The sequence below is a fragment of the Lissotriton helveticus genome, chromosome 7 (genome assembly GCF_964261635.1).
Source record: "Lissotriton helveticus chromosome 7, aLisHel1.1, whole genome shotgun sequence".
In the NCBI taxonomy this organism is placed as follows: Eukaryota; Metazoa; Chordata; class Amphibia; order Caudata; family Salamandridae; genus Lissotriton; species Lissotriton helveticus.
Window position 1 is genome coordinate 1,846,372,716 of NC_136068.1, and position 22,751 is coordinate 1,846,395,466.

The 22,751-nt window shown below is 45.6% G+C and overlaps 1 protein-coding gene across 3 annotated transcripts in view; it reads left to right on the forward strand.

Moving 5' to 3' along the window:
• The first annotated feature begins 17,428 nt into the window (after window positions 1-17,428).
• The window catches only part of LOC144770828 (killer cell lectin-like receptor subfamily B member 1A), a 172,514-nt gene continuing 167,191 nt past the window's right edge, over window positions 17,429-22,751 (forward strand). For all 3 annotated transcript variants that reach the window (XR_013599037.1, XM_078655602.1, XM_078655603.1), the window contains exon 1: window positions 17,429-17,700. The gene's annotated coding sequence lies outside the window, so the exon portion shown is untranslated. The remainder of the gene's footprint in view (window positions 17,701-22,751) is intronic.

Below are 22,751 nucleotides of genomic sequence, written 5' to 3' on the forward strand. Positions count from 1 at the left end.
AATTGGATGCTTTCCTTGAGGGTTTTATTGAAACGCTCGATCCTGCCGTTGGTCTCGGGGTGATACAGAGCACACCGTTTGTGAGTGATACCTCTCCCCTCCAGGAAGTCTTCCATCTCTTTGGAACACAATTGCACCCCATTGTCTGTGAGTAGGCTGCTGGGTAGCCCTTCTCTGACAAATAACTCTTGCATGAATTCGATGACAACCTTTGTCGTGACTTCGCTCACTAGTTTCACCTCCGGCCACCTAGAATACATGTCCATGAGCACCAGAATGTACGGCGTGCGCACTTCTCCTGTCAATGGACCCACAATGTCCAGTGCTAATTGCTCCAAGGGTCCTGACGGTGGAGGCCTGCATACCATTGGCGGCGTCATTTGCTTCAAGATTTTGTCACTGTTGCTGCACAGAATGCAGTCCCTAATTTTCCTTTCAATTGCAAGGTCCATGCTTGGCCACCAATAGTTCTCTCTCAGTCTTTGCTTCGTCTTGGTGATGCCCATGTGGCCTTCATGGGCCATCTCAACCAGGCTTCCTCTCACTGACACAGGTGGTACTAGTCTTGTTCCCCTGAACAGGCATTCATCGACAATGGTCAGCTCGTCTTTGACAACCCAGTACGGCCGCAGAGTCTCCTCCTTTTTGTCTTCGTGCCTCCACCTGCCCTTTATTCTTTTGCACACCTCCTCCAAGATTCCATCTTCCTTCAAAGCGTTTTTCCATGTTTCTTCTCCTAATGCCTTCTGGATAGCGCAGACATTTTCCATCTGGTGTTCATCCGCTTCGTCATCCGCCCTGTCATGCGTCTCCTTCGCTTCCTCCTCATTTACGAGTCTTGACAAACAGTCTGCTGCAAAATTACGTGCTCCCGGAACATACTCGACGCCGAAGGTGTATTCTTGAAGACTGACCACCCACCGCCTGATCCTGCTGGAGATGGCATCCAGGCCCTTCTTGCTGAAGACTTCCACTAGCGGCTTGTGGTCAGTGCGCAGCGTAAACTGTGTGCCCCACAGGAAGTCTCTGAATTTGCCCAAAGCCCAGGAGACTGCCAGAGCCTCTTTTTCGATCACCGAGTAGTTGTTTTCAGACTTCTGGAGTGATCTAGAGGCGAACGCAATCGTTTCCTCACCGTCTTTGCCCATTTGAGTGAGGACTGCTCCCAGCCCTTTAGCGCTCGCATCGGTGGTGACCACTGTCGCCCGGTTGGGTATGTAAGACTTCAAGCTGGGGGCTTCTGCCAGTGCCCTCCTCACATCTTCAAACTCCCTCTGACACTCCTTACTCCAGTTGAACTCTGTCTCTTTCTTCAATAGCAGCCTGATGGCGTATGTCCTTCCTGCGAGGTTCCGTATGAACTTCCCGTAGAACTCTAGCATTCCCATAAACGACTTGATTTCATCTTTGCTTGTGGGAGGCCTTAAACTTACAATGGTCTTCTGGAGCTCGGCTTTAGGGCATATTCCTTCGGCTGTCACCTTGTGTCCCAAAAAATCCAATTCTGCGCAGCCAAAGACACACTTCTCTTTTTTAAGCGTTAGACCTTGCGACCTGAACCTTTCCAACACACGTCTCAGCGTCTTATCATGCTCCTCATGGTCCTTTGCGAATATCAGCACATCGTCCTGATAACACACGACGCCTGGGATGCCTTTCAAGATGTTCCCCATGAGCCTCCGAAACACGGCAGTCGCCGAGACTAACCCAAAAGGCATCCTTTTGAATTTGTACGCGCCCATGGGTGTCACAAACGCGGTGAGTTCTTGCGACCCTTCATGCAGTTTGATCTGGAAGTACGCTGAGGTGAGGTCGAGTGTGGAAAACACTTTTGCCCCCTCTAACATGCTCATCATCTGGGTGATGTTCGGAAGGGGGAATCGATCGACCACGACCTCTCTGTTAAGTGCTCTCAGGTCAATGCAGAGCCGAACCGACCCATCCTTTTTCTTTGCGGCCACAATGGGTGCCAACCATTCCGTCGCTTCCACTGGTTCGATGACTCCTGCTTTGCATAAATTCTCCAGTTCAGATTTCACCTCTTCTTGGATGGCGATTGGAAGCTTCCTGACCTTGGCTACGACTGGCTTAGCGTTTTCCTTCAACTTTATTTTGTGGCAGTAGTTCTTTAAACACCCTAACTCTTCTCTAAATACTTCTTCGAACTCAGACACTACGTCTTCCTTATGTTGCATTATCTCCTGTATCAAAATCTGGGGATTGCTATTAGGATTGAGATAAACCCCCAACTCCTTCTGCGCTTGCCACCCCAAAATGTTATCCCCGACTGTGGACACATACACCTTGGACACTGTTGACCTGTCTCTGTATTCTATTTTGTCCCAGAAGTACCCTTTCATAGAGATGGGGCGCCCAGCATATGCTCCAGGTCTCACATCCATTCTTCTCAGAATTATCTTCCCCTTGGACACACAGGCGAATTCTCTAGCATTAATGATGGTTATTCTAGAGCAGGAATCGAACAACGCCTCTAACTCAGTGCCCCCCACGTTTATGGTGTCTTTGGGGCTGTTAACTTGACCCTCATCAACCTGCACTACAATTTCTTCACACATGGTGTCATTATGGCATTTGACTTGACTTTCGTTGACTTGTACCACAATTTCATCGCAGACTATGTTCGTCCTGTCTCTACTCTGTCTGTTGAATCCTTGCCCACTCTTACAATATTGCTTAAAGTGACCTTTCTTTCCACACTTGTTACATGTGAACCTCAGGGCGGGACACTCTTTGTTGGTGGCTAGATGCCCTTGCTTGCCACATCTGTAGCAGGTGCCCTTGAATGATCCACTCACTCTGTTCTCCTTCTGCTCTCTACTCGTTGCTTTCTTCCCTTTGATCACGGACACAGCCTCACATTCGGTCACCACCTCACTCACACCGGGCTTTTCATCTTTCCCTTTTTCCCCAGTGTCTTGCTTTATTTCCTTGACACACTGCAACATGTGCTCAACTTGTTTTGCTATGATCAAAACCTCCCTCAAGGGCGGATCATCCTTAAGCCATAGCTCCTCACGTACACGTTCCATTCTGCAAGCTAGTACAAATTGATCCCTGATCCTTTCTTCACTTGCACCACCAAATTTACAAGTCGCAGCTAGTTTCCTCAACTCCGATACAAATTCTTCGATAGATTCCCCCTCCTTCTGTGCCCTCTTCCCAAAATGGTACCTCTCCATTATGGTGCTCGTCTTGGGAAGGTAATGTAAATCTAATTTCTTCAGACTTACTTCTAGCTCATTGAGGCCCCTCGCTTCCTGGTCCCTAAGTCTGGAAGGTGATCAAGAACTTCTTCCCCCTCTGCCCCAAAATAGTATGCTAGTAATGCTACCTTCCTCTCAAGTCCAAGGTTTGGCCCGCATACAGTGGCATAATTCAAGAATACTTTCTTCCACTTTTTCCATTGGATACTAGGGTCCCCTGGGTTAGTCAGGAAAAAGGGTGGAGGAGTTACACTCTGCATGGTGTAGTGTACAGAGTGCCAAAATAACTGAGAACCCCAAACGCCAGGTTTGTTGCTAGGCTACAGAAGTGGGTGGGAGACAGTGCAAAGTGCAGTGTCAAAGAGCGTTATTTAAACTAGAATGCAAAACACAGGTTAACTATATAGCCACTTGTATATAAAATTGGGGACGCTCTAGTGCAGTAATGTGATGTTACCGCGCGCTCTAGTGCAGTAAAGTACAGGGGATCAACTACCTCACATATCTTTTGTTTCCCTTAATAATGCTCTTAGGTACAGTGGCGGGCATGTCAGTCCAAGGGGATTCAAACCTCAACCTGGATGGAGCCTTCCCTTACACTTGTTCAGGGGAATCAGAACACACAGTGAAAGGCCACATTTACGTTCGTCTGGTTCTGCCAAGGCTTCTTACACTGCTAATACTCCGCAGTTCAAAAATGCCACAGGTCTGTGAGGCAAGTTCTACACAAGTTCCGGGTTGCACACGGTTCACCAAGAACGGGTCCCATAGAAATGGTGTCAATGTCACATGCAAAGTGGGGGAGTTCCAAAAATTATTTACTAACGATGGTGTGAACCAACAAAGGGGTGGTGCGCAGCTTATGCCTCCCGTCACTTCATCAACTGAATCCAACCACAACGATGATGAATTAAAAAGAGTTCTGGCGCGCTGACAGCTTCTTACAGGAGGTGATGCGATCGCTTTCAGTGGGCGCGAGGTCGGCCTGTCAGAGGTCACCCTTTGCTGCCAAAGCCCTCCTCACATTAGATCTCTGCAGACATAGCAGGGCATACAGTGTACCTCTTAACTTTCTTCCTGGCGCTGCACAGCAAACGAGCAAAACCTGGGGCAAGGTAGTTCACTCCCTACACTTCTGCTCGCCTCATCACTCTCTTGAGAAGGTAAGAGACTGCTCGCCTTGCTTTGTCAGTTGCCAGTCAAATGCCGGTATTCACTCGGTGCGGCTGCCGCTTCACTTCACCGCTCAGCAGATACCGGCAACATCAATCACCTCGCACGCCTCACTGACTCCAGCCGGCTGTCAGATTCCTGTTATTCATTCCATGTAGTTGCCGCTTCTTCTCACTGCTGCAGATACCGGCAACACCATTCACCTCACACGCCTCACTGACTCCAGCCGCTTAATTTTTCTTACATTTGCGTCTATCGTGGGTGTTTACGCAGCGCACCAGGGGCAGCTATCAGGCGTACCTTCTTCTGGTTGTGCTTCTATCGCGAAGCTTCCTCCTCTGATCAGCAGCTGCTTCCTCACAAAGTCTACTGTACTTTTGACTGCCACGGGATCGACACTTCTTCCCTCGATTCTGCCTTGCTTCTTAAAGATATGTGTATTCCACAACACCGTCCGCTTCCTTGCCGCTTTTCTTCTTTTGCTGTCACTTTCTCTTTTTTTCTAGCGTGTTGAGGTCGCAGGTCTAAACTTTCCCTCGTCGCCAGTGTGACATCGGTCAATAAATGATCCAGACGTTTGGTTAAGAAGACCTTACGATGTTTATTAAAATAGGTGTTGACCTGACGACCTCAGCCACTGCCTTTCACCCGGGTCAACTTCACACAGTCGTCCCCGGCGCGCGCCTTGGAACGCTGGTCGCGGTGACATTCTATGTGATGTCACCGCGAGCAGCTCCATTACATGCGGAGCCGCCGGGGGGGAACAAGGGTGGAAGATACCACAGAAGAGCATTGTTAGAATAGGACAGTTCTAACTTTGTCTACTACCTTGACAGACGGAAACACTGACCTGAGTTTGCCAAGATTCGAACCATTGCAGCATACTCAAATGCCCATCAGTGCAGCCGCACTTAAGCCAAATGACCACATTCTTGGCCACAATACAAATCTACACTTTTAGTTTTAGATTTAGGGCTTTATTTAGATATAGGCATACAAACTACTCAGTCACAACGGAGACGGATATCCTGTCCGCCAAAGTATAATTCCTGTTATATCCTATTGTAATAATATTTCAGCAGACAGGATATCTGTCCACCGATATCTCAATCAGGCCCTTGATTTTTATCGGAGAAAAGATTCAATATGTATCAACAATGCCAAAACTGCATACGAAACGTCCCACTCTTCTCCACCACAGGATGTAGTTGGTTAACTATGACATTTCAGTATGAATAAACTGCACTCCATACTTTTAACTTTAGAAAATTCCTAGACTTGGTAAGTGCATGTTTAAACATACTGCATGCATAACAGTGGGAAGGAAAGATAAGCACAAGGGAGAGAGGAAGGTATATTAGGGACTCAGGGAAACCTGCAAGGAACACAAAAGTGAAGGGACCAAGACATAACAATTAACAAATTTCCACTACAGAGAACCATACTGTTGTGGTTCTGAAAATCTGGACCCTGTTGTTTACCCGGTATCGAGGTCCAATACCCGTGTCACAAAATCTCAACGTACCATGACGATTTTGGTGTCTATGGACCGATAATGATTAGGACATCATTCCTATGTATTTGCGTCACAATCGAGGGTTGCCAACACCCCAAAATCGTAGTTTCCGTCCCAACCCTTTAGACTCCATTTTGTGAACGGCATCCATCTTACATCTTGCCCTCATGATAAGTCAATTAAAGGTCGAGCTTGATCCAAAAGGACACGTCCACCTTCCCTGACTTCCCCCTGACCCGTCCCAACTGACTCCATTGCCTTAAGCCAAACCTGTCTGGGCAGCTCCTCGCCCAGTGGCCGAATACGATAGCATCTATACATAACATTCCACAAACCATTCACTACATACAGACCATGCTTTCTGCAAACATGCACCTGTCCACGTTCCTTGTTTATGGCCAGTTTTATGACTGGGTTGTACCTTTCTTTATTGGTGTTTCATCGATATCTGATGGGAGTTCCAGATCTAACTGGGTAATCTATCAGCGAACTGGACATCTAAAATATGGGCTTGCTTACATGACTTCGCTCTTTGTATTATTGTAGAAATATGTGTATTGCCATACCATAAACTCAAGAATTCTTGCTTGAAGCCATATATCTTGTATATAAGGAGAAGGCTGGTTCTGTAAAAAGGAACAGTCTCCCGAGAACCTACTCTCAGTGTGGTGTTCTTCTGGGACACGTGTTACTTGGTAGCTACCAATAAAACTTGATCTCTGACCGTAACTAGAAGACTCCGTGTTTCTGTGGTCCGGAACAAGGGAGAACTCAGAGGTCTTCGGGTGTTACCCCCTGACACCACCGGGTTCCTAAAAACCCGGCACCTCAGTTGGCGCCCAACGTGGGGCGATATCAAGCGGCGACGGTCCAAGCCAGATGTTCGTGAGGAGCTTCGTGTGAAAATTCCGGAGGACGGCCAGCCACTTCAGCGACCCCTGTATGTCGACGTGGTTCCGAAGGTCTTTGCTGCGAGGTTCCCCGCGTCCCGACGGCTACGAAGGACTGCTGCCCTGACTATCGCCTTGTTTTGGACCCAGTGATCCTTGGTAGAGCGAAACGATAGACGAGTCTTCTAGCGACGTCACAGATCGTCAAATACTTCAGTTAAGTATAAGTGGAGCGTCTCCCAGTCCTTAGTTTGTCCTTAGTTTTTGGTATCCTTGAGATACACTTTGATTTGGTACTTGCAAGCCCCAAAGCCGAAGGACTCGTGTATTCACGAGACATATCGTAACAGATAATCCTTTGAAGTTTGAAGCTAGACTAGTGAGCGAAGATGCCTGGTTTTAGCAAACTTGGAAACTTGTTTTGTCTCGGTTGTAGTAAGGACTCCCGATTAGATGATTCTTGTCCGGTTCCTCCAATTGGAACTCCAACGTATGAGCTCTATGTAAAGCGCGGCGTAGGTCCTATAACATATAACGAAGTATGGATAAAATACACCCGCAAGGATGGTGTTTTAAAGTGGCCCCAATACGGTAGTTTCGACTCAGAAATATTAGATAACTTAGAGGTCAAATTGTTCAAGAAGAAAGCCCGGCCGGCGATGTTTGACTCTTTCCGCTTATGGCGCAAAGAAGCCAAACAGAAAGAAATAAAATTAGCATAAAAGAGGTATGTCGATGGTGCAAGCTGCCGTTGCATACAGAGATAACGAGGAAGAGCAGGAAAGTGAACAGATGCTTAGGAGCAAGAAACTAGCGATAGATAAATGTTACCCAAAGCTGCCAAATAAGGGACAAGGTCAAAAGGAAGGATCCGAGAAAGATCCATTAATGTCCCACCTATTAAATTCGCCACCACCCTATGCACAAAATGCCACAGCACCTCCGCAACCTTTAGTTGCGCCTCTGGTAGCTGTTATACAGGCTCCTTTACCGCACTCACCGGCTACTCCTCAGCTGGCTCCTGTTTCTCTGGCGCAGCCTCCTCAAGGCTCACCGATCACATCTACTTCTCCTACTGTTCCTTCTAAAATTTCGCCTAGCGCACCTTCTAGTCTCTCTGATACTCGTTCTACGACCATTTCTGTTTCTGCTTTGCGTGACTCTGTTCTACCACCAGTTATTCCTCCACTTTCACCTTCCGTCTGGCATAAAATGGCCAGCATTGTTACTAACTTTCCTTCACCACTTTTTCGGTCGCCTAAAACGACCCCTAACACGGAACGTAGACAATTACGAAGCCAAATGCCCGATTATCAGGAAAGGGAATCATTGAATAAGTTAGCACGGAATTGGGCTATGGATACAGCGAGATATGATGTAGAGTCTGTCATGAACGTTTTCCGTCAATGGGATGAACCAACACAAAGACACGTCTTTGAGCAGATGTGTGTTTTCCTGTGTGAGAATTTGGAAGATAATGGTCAGAAGAGCAACCTGCAAGAGTTGTGTAGATTACGATTTAAATTCGGGGAGGGTATGATAGTTGGTCCAGACGTTGAAAGAGCAGTAGAGATATTATTATCACATCGAAGTACTGGTGGTAATTCTGCGTCATCTGAATGTGGTACATCTAGTAGGAAAAGAGCGAGACAGTACCCCATGAGAGAGGTTCCTCCGGTTTGGAGGGAAGGTGATGCAAACGCAGTACCACCGGTTCTGCCTCATTTCCAGCGTGTATGGGTACATGTCCCCTGGAAAAGATCCGAAGTTCTAGCACTCAAGCAGGCACTACCCGACCCCCGTAAAAACCCGACTGGGTATTATAAGGAGTTGTCCCAAACTGCAAGCTCATGTATAATGAAATTAGCGGATATAGACATGTTGTTTGGGAACGTTGTTCCACATCCTTTATGGAGTAAAATACGTCATACGGATGATGACCAAGAATTAGGTGACTCGTGGGCGAACATTGCGACTACAGATGCTAGACAAGTCGGTGGTTTCAAGCCTGAGCCGTTAATAGCTGAACTTCCTGGTAGAATTATTGCGTACATGAAGACAATTATGCCTGAAGTACGCGTAAACTGGGACAAGCTATCCGCGTGTAAACAAAAGAAAGATGAGAATGTGTCTGACTTTTTCACGAGATTTGAGGAGACTTTCACCGACCATAGTGGTCAAGATATGGCTACCGAGGGTGGCCAAAGATTGTTTGTGGACAAGTTCGTACATAATTTACTCCCTGAATTATGTAATAAACTAAAAGACTCTGAAAGCGCTTGGGCTGTCTCTACGTCAGCGCAGATTTTAGCTACGGCCCAGTACTATGAAAATAGGCGTAAAGACGAGCTAGACAAGGCAGATAAAAAGACGAAAGATTTGAAAACTAAGGTTCTCCTCCAGCAGGCCTATCCGCCTCGCATGGCTAGTCAGCCCGACTATCAACCACGACAACAGTATTCGAGGAACGCGCAAGGTAACGAGTTTTCCCATCAGCGTCCTACATATGGCCCGAATCAATGTGCGTATTGCAAGGAAGAGGGTCATTTTACAGGTAATTGCCCGGCTCTTGCGCGACGTTTAAATGGTGCTCAAGGTGTAAGGGGAAGAGGTGTTCAGCATGCCCCTAGCGGTAGAGGCCGTGGAAATTTCACTCAGAATATAGCTTCCTTTCCGCCTCAGAAATCCATGAATAGCTTTGATCAACAGAATAATTCATCGTCCAAGTCAGCTCAGTACTATGCTGACGACTATTACGCCGAACACGACAATGAGGGTAATGATTGCTAGGACAGCCATGGACAAAGAGAGGGAGTTGTTTCAGTTCCAGTAGATCAGAATGGACCTTATGTCGAGGTGATTACCTCAGGAGTGTCAGAGCCATTTCTGCTGGATACTGGTGCTACAAACAGTTCTATTATGCACTCAAAACTTCCTGGCGCACCTTTGTCTGGCGAAATGAATGTCTCAGTAGGCTTCTCTGGCGCCCCTGTTAGAAACCCGATCTCTAGTCCTGTTTCCCTTTCTGTTGGCCCCTGTGAATTAGAAGCACCCCTCATTTTGACAACAGGTTGTGGTGAAAATTTGTTAGGTTTAGATTTACTAAAACGGTTATATGCGACTTTGTACTGTTCTCCCTCGGGAGCACAACTTACTTTGGGGAAAAAAGTAATTTCTCCAATGTATGTGTCAAAAGAAGGTATTCCTACCGAATTGTCATCACTTCCTGATATACTGTGGGCTAATGGTTCCAACGATGTAGGTCGTTTGGAGATAGCACCGTATGTCATAACTTTGAAAGCCAACGTCAGATTGCCACGTATTCCCCAATACAAAATATCTCACGAATGCGAGAGGGCGTTGTTAACGATTGTCTATGATTTGATCGATAAAGATGTTATCGAAGAAACAGCAGGTAACGTTTGTAACAGTCCAGTTTTACCGGTCTTAAAACGTACTGATCCTTCACAGCCCCCTGTGTATAGGTTTGTGATCGACCTTAGAGAAGTGAACAAGGTAGTCATACCACAGTTTCCAGTCGTCCCCGACATTACTGCTTTATTGACAATGGTTCCAGTTTCAGCAGCCTGGTTCTCGGTGATTGACCTGAAGAACGCTTTCTTCAGCATCCCGATCGCTGAAGAGAGTAGAGACCTTTTCGGCTTCAATTTAGGAGGACGAAGCTTCCGCTTCAAGTGCGCTCCTCAAGGCTATTGCGAAAGCCCATCAATATTCAGTCAGGCTCTGAAAACACAACTAGACACAATTGTGCTGCCAGATGGGTCAACTTTGGTCCAGTTCGTAGACGATCTACTGATCGCTGCAGACACTGAAGAGATTTGCAAGGAAGCTACGTTGTCGCTATTGCGTCACTTATGTGACATGAAGCACAAAGTCTCCCTTTCCAAATTGCAATTTTGCCGACAAGAAGTGACCTACCTAGGTCACATCTTGTCGAAGGAGGGAAGGAGACTGACACCAGAAAGAATACAAGCAATTACAGAACTAAGTGCCCCAAGGACACAGAGAGAGGTTCGAGCCTTCTTGGGCATTACATCGTACTGTAGACAATGGATACCGAATTTCTCACTACTAGCCAAACCCTTGCTGACACTACTCCGCAAAGACACGCCTAATCCTATGCCTTGGTCTGAAGATTGTCAGACAAGTTTCCACGAGTTGCGCGATGCATTGTGTTCGGCTCCTGTGTTGGGAAACCCCAACTACAGTAAGCCTTTTACATTGTATGCCCACGAAAAAGAAGGTTGTGCATTATCAGTCTTAACCTCTTTAACGCCCCGCATTTTCCCGTTGTGTGCTGGAAAATGCAAAAACCCATTGTTCATGACGAGCTGGGCTCGTCATGAGCGTGCGAGGAGGCTACCTCATGACGAGCCCAGCTCGTCATGAGCGTCGAAGGGGTTAACGCAATACTTTGGGGACAAACAGCGCCCATGCGCGTATTTTTCGGCAACTTTGGATCCTGTGGCTAAGGCACTGCCAAGTTGTCTGAGAGCAACCGCCGCAGCAGCTGTCTGCATTCGACAGTCTGCTGGATTAGTCATGAACAACACTCTGATCGTTATGGTTCCGCATGCAGTAGACATTTTGCTAAATAGGACAAAGACACAATACCTTACTAGCGCTCGACTATCCAGTTACGAACTAACCCTGCTAGCAAGTCACATCCACATAAAGAGGTGTGATACACTCAACCCCGCTACGTTATTACCCATCCCGACAGAGACAGACAAGATTGACAAACATGACTGCTGTTTCAGGACAGAGGAAGAGACAAAAGGGAGAGTAGACTTACAGGACACTCCCCTTCCCGAATGCAACGATACTTTATGGGTTGATGGTTCATGTTTCAAGTTGCCGAATGGTGATACGACTACAGCATATGCCGTAACGACATTACATACCATTGTAGAGACTGCACGTATTTCCCACGGTTCTGCACAAGCCGCAGAACTTGTATCGCTTACCAGAGCGTGTGTGCTGGCGAAAGGAAAGCGAGTGAATGTGTACACTGACAGCCAATATGCCTTTGGCATGGCTCACAGTTTTGGGAGATTGTGGCGTGAACGTGGGTTCCTTACGTCCCATGGTACAAAGATACAACATGGCCAGCTAGTCAATGAGCTCCTTGAGTCACTCACCTTGCCCCTACAAGTCGCCATTATAAAATGCAGTGCACACAAAAAGATTCAGGATGATGTTGGCCGCGGGAATGCATTCGCAGATGAGGTTGCGAAAGAGACTGCAAGGAACACAATGACTCGAATGTATGTTATGGGTCCCACTAGATGGATTGCTGATGTGGGAATGTGTGAGGACACCATTGAAAGCGTAAAATCGATAGAAGCCGAGGCCACTGAGAACGAGGTGAACGAATGGAGAGAAAGCACAGGTAGATTGGATGCGAATGGTTGTTGGGTCGAACTATCGGAACACCAGCGATGGCTATTACCTAATGCATACGTACTTGCAGTAGTAACAATGGCTCACGGTATTGCGCACATCAGTTCGAAAGGAATATGTAAACTATTGGCCCCAGTATGGCAGAATAGCAATATCCCAAAATATGCAGTAAACGTGGTCAGGAACTGTATGGTGTGTTTGAAGTACAATCCCGGTAGGGGAACCCCAACTCCAGCTGGTCATTTTGCGCCTCCAACGTACCCGTTCGAGGTTTTACAGCTCGACTTCATCCACATGGAGAGGTGCAACAATCTGAAGTATGTTCTCGTTGTTGTTTGCGCCTTTTCAAGGTGGGTGGAAGCGTACCCCCTTAAGGACAATACCGCTTTATCAACTGCCAAAGCACTTGTCAAAGAGTTCTTCCCGAGGTTCGGTATACCTAGAATTGTCTGGAGTGATAACGGAAGTGAATTCGTAGGATGCGTGATGAAGAGAGTGTGTGAGTGTTTAGGCATCCACCAGAAATTCCACTCTGCCAATCACCCCCAATCAGCAGGATTAGTAGAGTGCTACAATGGTACTCTAAAACTCAAACTAGCCAAGATCCAAGCCAGTACAGGTCTTAAATGGCCTGACGCCTTGCCTCTAGCACTCTTGTCAACCAGGACGACTGTCCACTCCAGATTAGGACTTAGCCCCCATGAGATCGTGTTTGGCCGCCCAGCCAACGTCTGGGGCGTGCCAAGACCCAAGAAACTAAGCGAGATAGAGCACCCCGTACTGCTTGACTATTTGTGCGAATTGACAACTAAATTGCGTGTTTTACACCAAAGGTTCACAGTTCCTCTCCACCAGCCTCTGACGATCCAGGTCACCTCATCGAACCCGGCTCGTCGGTTTTGTTGCGAAATTTCCAGCGCACCAACAACGGACAGCCGAGGTGGACCGGACCGCACCTAGTGCTGCTTTCAACGAGATCTGCTGTTCGGGTGGAAGGCAAGAAGAACTGGGTACATGGGACCCACTGCAAACGGGTCCCTCTACCCCTTCCATACGACCGGTGGGTCAACAAAGGACTTGCCGACTCTGAGACAGAATCCGCACCTCGCTTCATCCCTTTCAGCGATGCACGTTTGAAAGAAACTAGTACCGAAAAGGAGAGTGATCATATTTTGCAAGGACTTGTGTCACCATCTATGCAATTGGACACTACCGAACCTGAGACGTTGTTTGAAGACCACACCGTACCTGGGAAACGACGGTACAACCTACGGTCTAGACAAAAAGACTAATAAAAGCTTGATCTAATGTGATTTCCCTTTTTCCCTAAGAACTATTTTTGGATTTTTCAGCTCTCTCGTCCCATGGGAACTAGCTCATTTTTGATTTTTCGAACCGCCATCCGGTTCTGCTGCTAGGGTCGGGGTTGAAGTCTGGGGAGTGCAACTGGGAAGTTCTAGGTCCACGGTTCTGATTGGTCCACGGGAGTTACCCCGGACCGAGCAGAGCGCGCTCCCTGGGAGAATCAATCAACCACCGCGGGCAGCAACTAGAGGATGGAGTTTCCGAGGGTAGAGAGACCTGTCAGACTCACGAACTTCGAAAAACAGTTATGTACGATACTGTCCAAAAGAAGATTCCTGATACTATGTGTTTTAATGTTATGTAGCATACTTGTGTTTTTTACTGGTTATACTCTATTCGTATTTAAAGTTACCTTTTCGAATGACACCCAGCCGCCACCTCCTCCCACTATTTCTCCACACTACTTTCACCCTCTACCTGAACACGAGTCTGCCCGAAGACTCGAATTTGTAAACAACTCTTTCATTCAGCTTCTACACCAACACCAGTCCATAATGAACACATCAAACTGTTGGATATGCGGACTTATGCCACACACAACCGATAAGGGGATCCCATACTTCATCTTGCCATTCAGCTACTATGGTTCTCTGTGGGCTTTCCAGACCATGTTCCTATTCGCCCTAGAACCATACCCGACCCGTTCCACTGCGAGCGATTCCAGTAACAAGGCACTAATTGCAGGGATAAGAAATATGAGTAGGGATATCGACACATATCTGACAATCCCCAAAGATGAACTCAGTCCCTACACCCGTTGGAACGTGACTAAACATGGGGTTTACCTGGTCAAGAGCCAGGCAGCAAAGAAATCCCGCCCAGTTTGGATAGTGCACCACCGAGGTCACTTATGCTTACAGGGTATTGGTAGGGACCCCACAGCACAGTTAGGAAAGAGCATTTGCACGGAAACATATGTATTTGCTTCCCGAACTTCCCCTATACTCTTGGCAGCCAAAGGCACGTATTTCGTTTGCCACGACCAAGCCTACACGTGGTTGCCCCCTGATTTCTCAGGTACATGTTTTATCTCATTTCTGCTGCCTCCCACCTACACGGCCAGAGCAGATTACCATCGGACAAGGACAGCTAGGGGTGTCGTGAGTAAAGACGACACCGCGGGTCAGGAATTCGCTGACTTTGCAAAGGGTTTTCTGCCATTTTGGGGGCCTATGGTGAACAGCAGGAATATTCGCCAGTTAGCAAGGATAGTTGAAGGCACTAATTGCAGGGATAAGAAATATGAGTAGGGATATCGACACATATCTGACAATCCCCAAAGATGAACTCAGTCCCTACACCCGTTGGAACGTGACTAAACATGGGGTTTACCTGGTCAAGAGCCAGGCAGCAAAGAAATCCCGCCCAGTTTGGATAGTGCACCACCGAGGTCACTTATGCTTACAGGGTATTGGTAGGGACCCCACAGCACAGTTAGGAAAGAGCATTTGCACGGAAACATATGTATTTGCTTCCCGAACTTCCCCTATACTCTTGGCAGCCAAAGGCACGTATTTCGTTTGCCACGACCAAGCCTACACGTGGTTGCCCCCTGATTTCTCAGGTACATGTTTTATCTCATTTCTGCTGCCTCCCACCTACACGGCCAGAGCAGATTACCATCGGACAAGGACAGCTAGGGGTGTCGTGAGTAAAGACGACACCGCGGGTCAGGAATTCGCTGACTTTGCAAAGGGTTTTCTGCCATTTTGGGGGCCTATGGTGAACAGCAGGAATATTCGCCAGTTAGCAAGGATAGTTGAATCCGCCGTGACTACGACGGCCGGAGCTCTTGGCAATTTGACAACCGAGCTTCAGTCTGATCGACTTATGACCCTTCAGAACCGAATTGCCTTAGACATCATACTCGCCGATCGCGGTGGTGTGTGTAGAGTCATCCAATCCAGTTGTTGCATATTCATCCCTGATAACGCACCGACAGTATACCAGGCCATCTCCAAACTAGACGAAATATCTAGTTCCCTTCACGTTGAGAAAGGGGATTGGTCCCTGCTGGGGTGGTTCTGGGAGCTGATCACTGCCTGGGGATGGAAAACTTTGATCTTCATTGGGATGATCTTGGCACTTCTGTTCATGTTTTGCCTGTGTATACAGTGTGCTCCTGCACTATGTGGCCTCTGTGCTGCCTCGTGTGTACGGAAGCCTGTGTCACCGGACGAGCTGAGTAACAGAATGATGCTACAGCAACATCTCCACGAATTTCGTCATACAAATTGAGACTCAGATTAGCATGAGTTATTGCCTTATATGAGGGCAAAAGGAGGGTCTGTGGTTCTGAAAATCTGGACCCTGTTGTTTACCCGGTATCGAGGTCCAATACCCGTGTCACAAAATCTCAACGTACCATGACGATTTTGGTGTCTATGGACCGATAATGATTAGGACATCATTCCTATGTATTTGCGTCACAATCGAGGGTTGCCAACACCCCAAAATCGTAGTTTCCGTCCCAACCCTTTAGACTCCATTTTGTGAACGGCATCCATCTTACATCTTGTCCTCATGATAAGTCAATTAAAGGTCGAGCTTGATCCAAAAGGACACGTCCACCTTCCCTGACTTCCCCCTGACCCGTCCCAACTGACTCCATTGCCTTAAGCCAAACCTGTCTGGGCAGCTCCTCGCCCAGTGGCCGAATACGATAGCATCTATACATAACATTCCACAAACCATTCACTACATACAGACCATGCTTTCTGCAAACATGCACCTGTCCACGTTCCTTGTTTATGGCCAGTTTTATGACTGGGTTGTACCTTTCTTTATTGGTGTTTCATCAATATCTGATGGGAGTTCCAGATCTAACTGGGTAATCTATCAGCGAACTGGACATCTAAAATATGGGCTTGCTTACATGACTTCGCTCTTTGTATTATTGTAGAAATATGTGTATTGCCATACCATAAACTCAAGAATTCTTGCTTGAAGCCATATATCTTGTATATAAGGAGAAGGCTGGTTCTGTAAAAACGAACAGTCTCCCGAGAACCTACTCTCAGTGTGGTGTACTTCTGGGACACGTGTTACTTGGTAGCTACCAATAAAACTTGATCTCTGACCGTAACTAGAAGACTCCGTGTTTCTGTGGTCCGGAACAAGGGAGAAATCAGAGGTCTTCGGGTGTTACCCCCTGACACCACCGGGTTCCTAAAAACCCGGCACCTCACTGTAATTGCAAGTGTACACCCCTGCACGTTTTCTGCACAATACTATTGACGTCTCTCTACTTTCAGTCTGAATGCTTTCTAAGAAGGAATTTAACGTCTCCATCTGACTAAATATGTAGGTTTTAGTTGCTGAAACACCCTTACATGTCAGGGTAGGAGAGCGGAGATCTAATCACAAGAATTAAGAGTACTTTTCACAACTAGAACAACATCAGTATCTAAAGTGCCAGTAATGTAATCAGCTGCTCCCATCTTACGTCTTGCCATTGGCTGGACATAGGCTTGTTTGTTTGTTTTCCACCATAATAAAGCACACTGCTAGCAGTCCTTCTATGACTCTGTAACAGGGCGTCACAAAGACCAAGTGGATTCTATTGCGCCTCTGTAGGAACATTTCCTCATCAAATCCCTCCACTGCTGCTGAAGGTAGTTTGACCCTCTGGATTGCATTGGCCCTGGGTACATGAATGCCCACTAACGTTGATCAAAGGACGTTTGGTTTGCACCAGAGGTCTTTTGGAGGTGTACAGTGTTGTAATGTACATGTCTTGTACATCCTCCCTGTGTTCTCCCCCTGCTGTCCTGCTTGGCCCTTGATGATGTAATTGGAATGTTGGGTGGTTGTTGAGTAAGCAGATGTCAGTTGGCTTGAAGGGCTGAGCAGTGGAACTGCTCCTGGTGGGGTCTCCTGATTGTCTCTTGATTATCTCCAATAAACTTATGATCCTAATATACCTACAGACCATGGATCTTCTTTGATTGTAACACTGGCGACGTTGTAAAAGAACCTGCGTGCTACTTCAATGGATTTGGACTTTTGACTTGCAAGTAACTAAAGGATTTAGACTGCATTTGAATTTAAAGAAACCTGGCACCGCAAAGACCCCACCAGTGACCATGTCATCGGTCACCCTACTCAAGTAAGTGCCAATTTCATTGTTTTTGGCTATGCTGATTTGCTGTAACCTTTTACAAACTGTTTGGAGAGAGAGTACTGCATTTAAGGCCGAGAGTTTGCTCGCTACTGCTCAAGAAAAAAGGGAATGACATGGAGAACTGTGTTTAATCCTGAGGATGACGTGAAAAAACATGTGGTTTTCATTTCTGGCCTTCTTCACTACTTATGGATCTGTAAGCTGTTGTGTTTTAATTATTAAACTCAACGTGATTGCTGATATCATTTATAAATTGACGCAGTTGAGGTTATTTGACTGTCAGACTGTGTTTAGTTTTATAAATAAACTGTGCTGAACGAGGAGAAAAACGAAATCTGCAGGCTGTTTAAAAATAAACTCAGCTTGAGCAATGTAAGGGAAAGAGTTCGTGCTAGAGTAATCTTCGTGAAGCAAAGGAAGCACAAAGTGATTCATAAATTACTTATTGTGTGGACAGGTTTATGGAAAATGCACAATAAGATTTAAAAGTGAAGCGCTAATGTTTTGAAAGCGGCAGAAAGTGAAGAGTTAATTGTTCATCTGCCTGAGGCTTGAAAGTATACACAGCGCGAGCAGTGAAGCGCGAGGAAGAGAGAAACTTTTATAATTGAATCTTTTTGGACTGTTTGAGCTGTCACATCGTGTCTCGGAAGGGTTACAGGCAGCGGATTTATTTAAAGGCTGAGTGGAGCCATGTGGTGAATTGATTGCTGTCAACAGATTTATTCTAGCTGCGCCATTGGTAATGCGCCACTTTAACTGTCATTACCATTTTGAATACTGGAGATTAAATGCGTCAGGCTTACCTTCACAGCACAGCTCCTTGTGACGTCTGACTCCTCTCGCGCTGCTCCTTCTCCTCATTTTCGGCCATTGTTTTGGTGTGTCACTCAGCGCGCTCTGTTTTTCCTTCATGACTTGCCGGCTGAGTGTCATACGTCACCAGGTATTGATGTCATTGTGAGCACGCTTTCCTCCGTCTTTGTTTTCATGAGTATCGAGACAACGTAGGAAGCGATTGGATTTCTTTAGTCAAGCAGACTATGTATGTTTTTTTTGTTGGCTCTTTTGATTTAATATCGGTATTGATGAACTGCATCTCATTTTATGTATTTGGCTACAATCTGCAGCACACTGCCAGCAATGTTTTTGTCATCAGTTTTAGCCTGCTGCTGCACTTTTTATGGATTTGGATTTGGCTACCTGCAGCATACTTCAGGAGAGATTCTTCATTTTGAACTTTTAAAAAGGTACTATTTACTTCTCTCTCAACAGTCTTGTGGAATGGCTCGGGAGCATAAATCGAGCTCCGGTGTTTGAGACTATTTATGGGCCAGGGTGATCAACATTACTGAAATAGAATGTTTTCTTAATTTCGGATATGCTCTAGTTTAATTTTGTTTGGGAAGTTTCACAAATATTTGCTTTGTTGTGTATTGTTACAGACAATTCTTAATTTTATCTCTTTCTTGCATGTTGTGGTTGTAGGTTTTTCTTTGTCCTTCTGTTTTTTGTTTATGTATGGTTTGTGGTGTATGCAGAAGTGGTAGTACACGGTTTTCTAGTCTAGTTTTTGTATGCTGTATGTGGTTGTGTGGGTAGCGTTGGACTGTGCGTGACGGGTACGCACAAGAGAAGTTGATTCTTTTTGTAGCTTCTCTTATTTGCTTCTGGTTTTACCCTTTGGATTTTGTTTTTACCTCTTGTGAGGTGTGGTATTTAAGGTTTTGTTTGAGTGTCTGGGAGTTTTTGTGCTCTCATTTGGTTGTGAGTAACTTACTTAGTTACTCCATAGGCCATGTGCCGTTATCTTGGTTGTTGGTGACATAAGTCTGTCTCCCCATTAGTTTTTCTAGGTTTTTGGGAAGTGTTTTCCCTAATAGGGTGGTTAGTTGCCCTATTTTACTGGTTTTTGTGTCTTTGGGAAATGTTTTTTCCCAATAGGGAGGTGATTTGCCCTTTATCTTATTTTTCTGTGTTTTTGGGATGTATGTTTTCCCAATTGGGTGGTGATTTACCCTTTATAGTATATTTCTAGGTTTTGGGGAGGTGTTTCCCCTAATTTTTTTTTTTGTATTTTCCTTTGGGAAGGAGGTGGGTTGAGGATGGTTTGCCTCCGTTGTTGTGTCTGTAAAGTCTGAAAATTCTAGTCCTTGTCTTTATTTAAATGTGTTTGGTGTGTTAGAAGATTTTGTACTTAGATGTCGAATCTTTGTGTTATTTGGCTCTTTGTTTCTTAATTTTCTTAACACTCTCTTTGTGCTTATACATCTTTGCACTTTAACTTTCTTGTGATTTGTTTTGCATGTTTGCTTATTTTACATTTGTTGATTTTGATAAAAGGGGGATGTGTTGTAATGTACATGTCTTGTACATCCTCCCTGTGTTCTCCCCCTGGTGTCCTGCTTGGCCCTTGATGATGTAATTGGAATGTTGGGTGGTTGTTGAGTAAGCAGATGTCAGTTGGCTTGAAGGGATGAGCAGTGGAACTGCTCCTGGTGGGGTCTCCTGATTGTCTCTTGATTATCTCTAATAAACTTATGATCCTAATATACCTACAGACCATGGATCTTCTTTGATTGTAACATACAGCTACACACCGTAACCACAAAACCCTCTCACCAGGGGATCCTCCACTCAGTGTGATCAGGTGCCACCTTGAAAAGACACAGCCCATGGACATTTTTTGCTCCCTATACTTTCATCCATCAAGGTTTGCCGGGTTTCAGAGACTGGCATGGTCCACCACCACCCTACATCTCACCATCACCTCTGCCTGTGGATTTTCTGAGTAGCGGCTTGCTGGCGTGTGTGAAAGCAATAGGCTTCAGAAAACAATACAAGTGTAACATTTTCCCTTACCTTGTGTTACATGTTAAACAATTTATGTATCTTTAGCCAATAGGTCATTGCACTTTGGACAAAGTGGTGTTGATTAAAAACCAGGACTGGCTAAAGTGTGTAACATTAAATGAGGTCATTTGGAGGCTATGACAGTATGTTCTTCACTATTTGTCAGGCCTCTGTTTCAATGGGGGATGAAAGGTGTTATTAATTTTTTCAGATGTTTGAATCTAACTCTTCTCGGACAGATCGCACGGCAGATCACCCTCCTACTCCTCTTTTGTAGTCCTGCATTACTCATGTGAAATATATAGAAGTGAATTTTCTGCAGCTGTAAATTCACATAGGAGTACTTGGTATTTGTATGTAAATGGAATCCCTTGGATGAAGAATAAAGTAACACAAATAATATGTATAAAAATAATTGTTTGGGCAGTTCTACTCACTTTTACTTATGTGCAAGATGTACATTTTGAAGAGCAAACGTGGCAGATGGCAAAGTTGGAGACGTAAAATATAAAGAAAATGTTTTAAACTTAGACATGTGCATGTTGTCTGGTCTTAGACGCATCGCATTTATCTGCTATGCCACAGTGCCCGTATTCGCATAAAATAATAGCAGCTAGAAGCAAGTCAATGTGAATTGTGCGCTAACAAGTTATATTCAAGTCACGTGGCCTCATACAATGAGGGCCATCTTCCTTCAGCTTGTCCAATTTCTTTTTGTCTAACAGCATTGTCCTTACTACATGTAGCAAACATGTCCCTGGCTCCAACATCACCTTTTTGGCATAGGGTAGGACGGGGAAAAGGACACGTGGCTACTGTGACGTTTGAGCATGCTTTTTCCCCCTGCCTATTTTGTACCTATAAAAATTGTTACTATGACACCTCCCCATTAAATTCTTAGCCATAATGCGACTGATTATTTATTTAGAAAGTACAGAATATAAAAGTAATATTGCTGATGCTTCCTCTGCTCTGCGTCCTAATGACGGATTGCCTGCACTGCTTACAGTTGATTTCGTCCCCATCTATGTGCTCGAGTGAGCCTTCCAGTCAGATTATGCCTAATCATGTAGAATTAAGGATGGCAGTGAAAGCTGTAATTGGTCGTTCTGGATTGTAGTCGGCCAGCATATCATGATCTTTTGGCAAATGATGGTTGCCAAGGGTATGTGATGAATGCTTTCTTGACATGGTAGCATTAACTAACAAGCATTTGCAATGCAATAGGTCTCACATTTGCGAGAGTTTGAGCTATTGGCATTGTAAATGACAATGCCTTATATTTATGTGTTTTGAAAACTTGCAAGCAGTGCGTAAACAAGCATTTTGTACTTCTAGTCCTTGCTTACAAGAAGCAAGGCTGCCCTCTTTTACTGCCATACTATAAGTACAAAGTGCGCGTTTACGCTTCCCTTACAGGTTTTCAAAACACATAAAAAAGGCATTGTGATTTACAATGCCAGTAGCCAAACTTTCGCAAATGCGTAATGCAGATGATGGATTATGTGGCAAATGTAGAAAATAATACAACAGCACAAAATTGCATAATTACAATGGCCCTGCCTCTAGTGCTGGGGCTTGATTTACATCCTTGGATTGCAGTGAGATCGCTGTATCTGCTTTTGTATTCTACAAGTTTCCCATTATACTTCATTATACTTCATGAATCCTTACAACCCTCCCACTCCAGGGTCGGTCTAGCCTATAGGGAAATCAGGACTGACAGGTATCCTCCTACCTAACCACCAAATTCCACCTTTGCCCACAATTGGAGGACAGATCAGTACTTTGTAGAAGCAGATGGTTAGCAGGGGCTGCCCAGCAGCAGTAGAGTACACATATGGACTTGTGGTGGGGGGGCAATCAGGTGCCAATCTGGTGGGTAAGAATGTGCCTGTTCCTAACATAAGACATTCTGAAAGCCTGAGTAATGTTGTGCATGCTAGCTCAAAAAACGGTCCCAAATTTACACTAGTCTCCTGGAATGTGGAAGGGCTAAGTGGTAAACTGTCCTTTCACCATTGGAACAACTTTATAGAGGGTTTTGATATTTGCATCTTACAGGGAACCTAGAGCATAGCTCCTATACACAAGGTAGGGTATGTCAGCTATTATCGCCCAGCAGTTACAAGGAGACTAGGTCACCAGTGGGGGAACTGTCAATATGGGTCAAAATAGCTCTG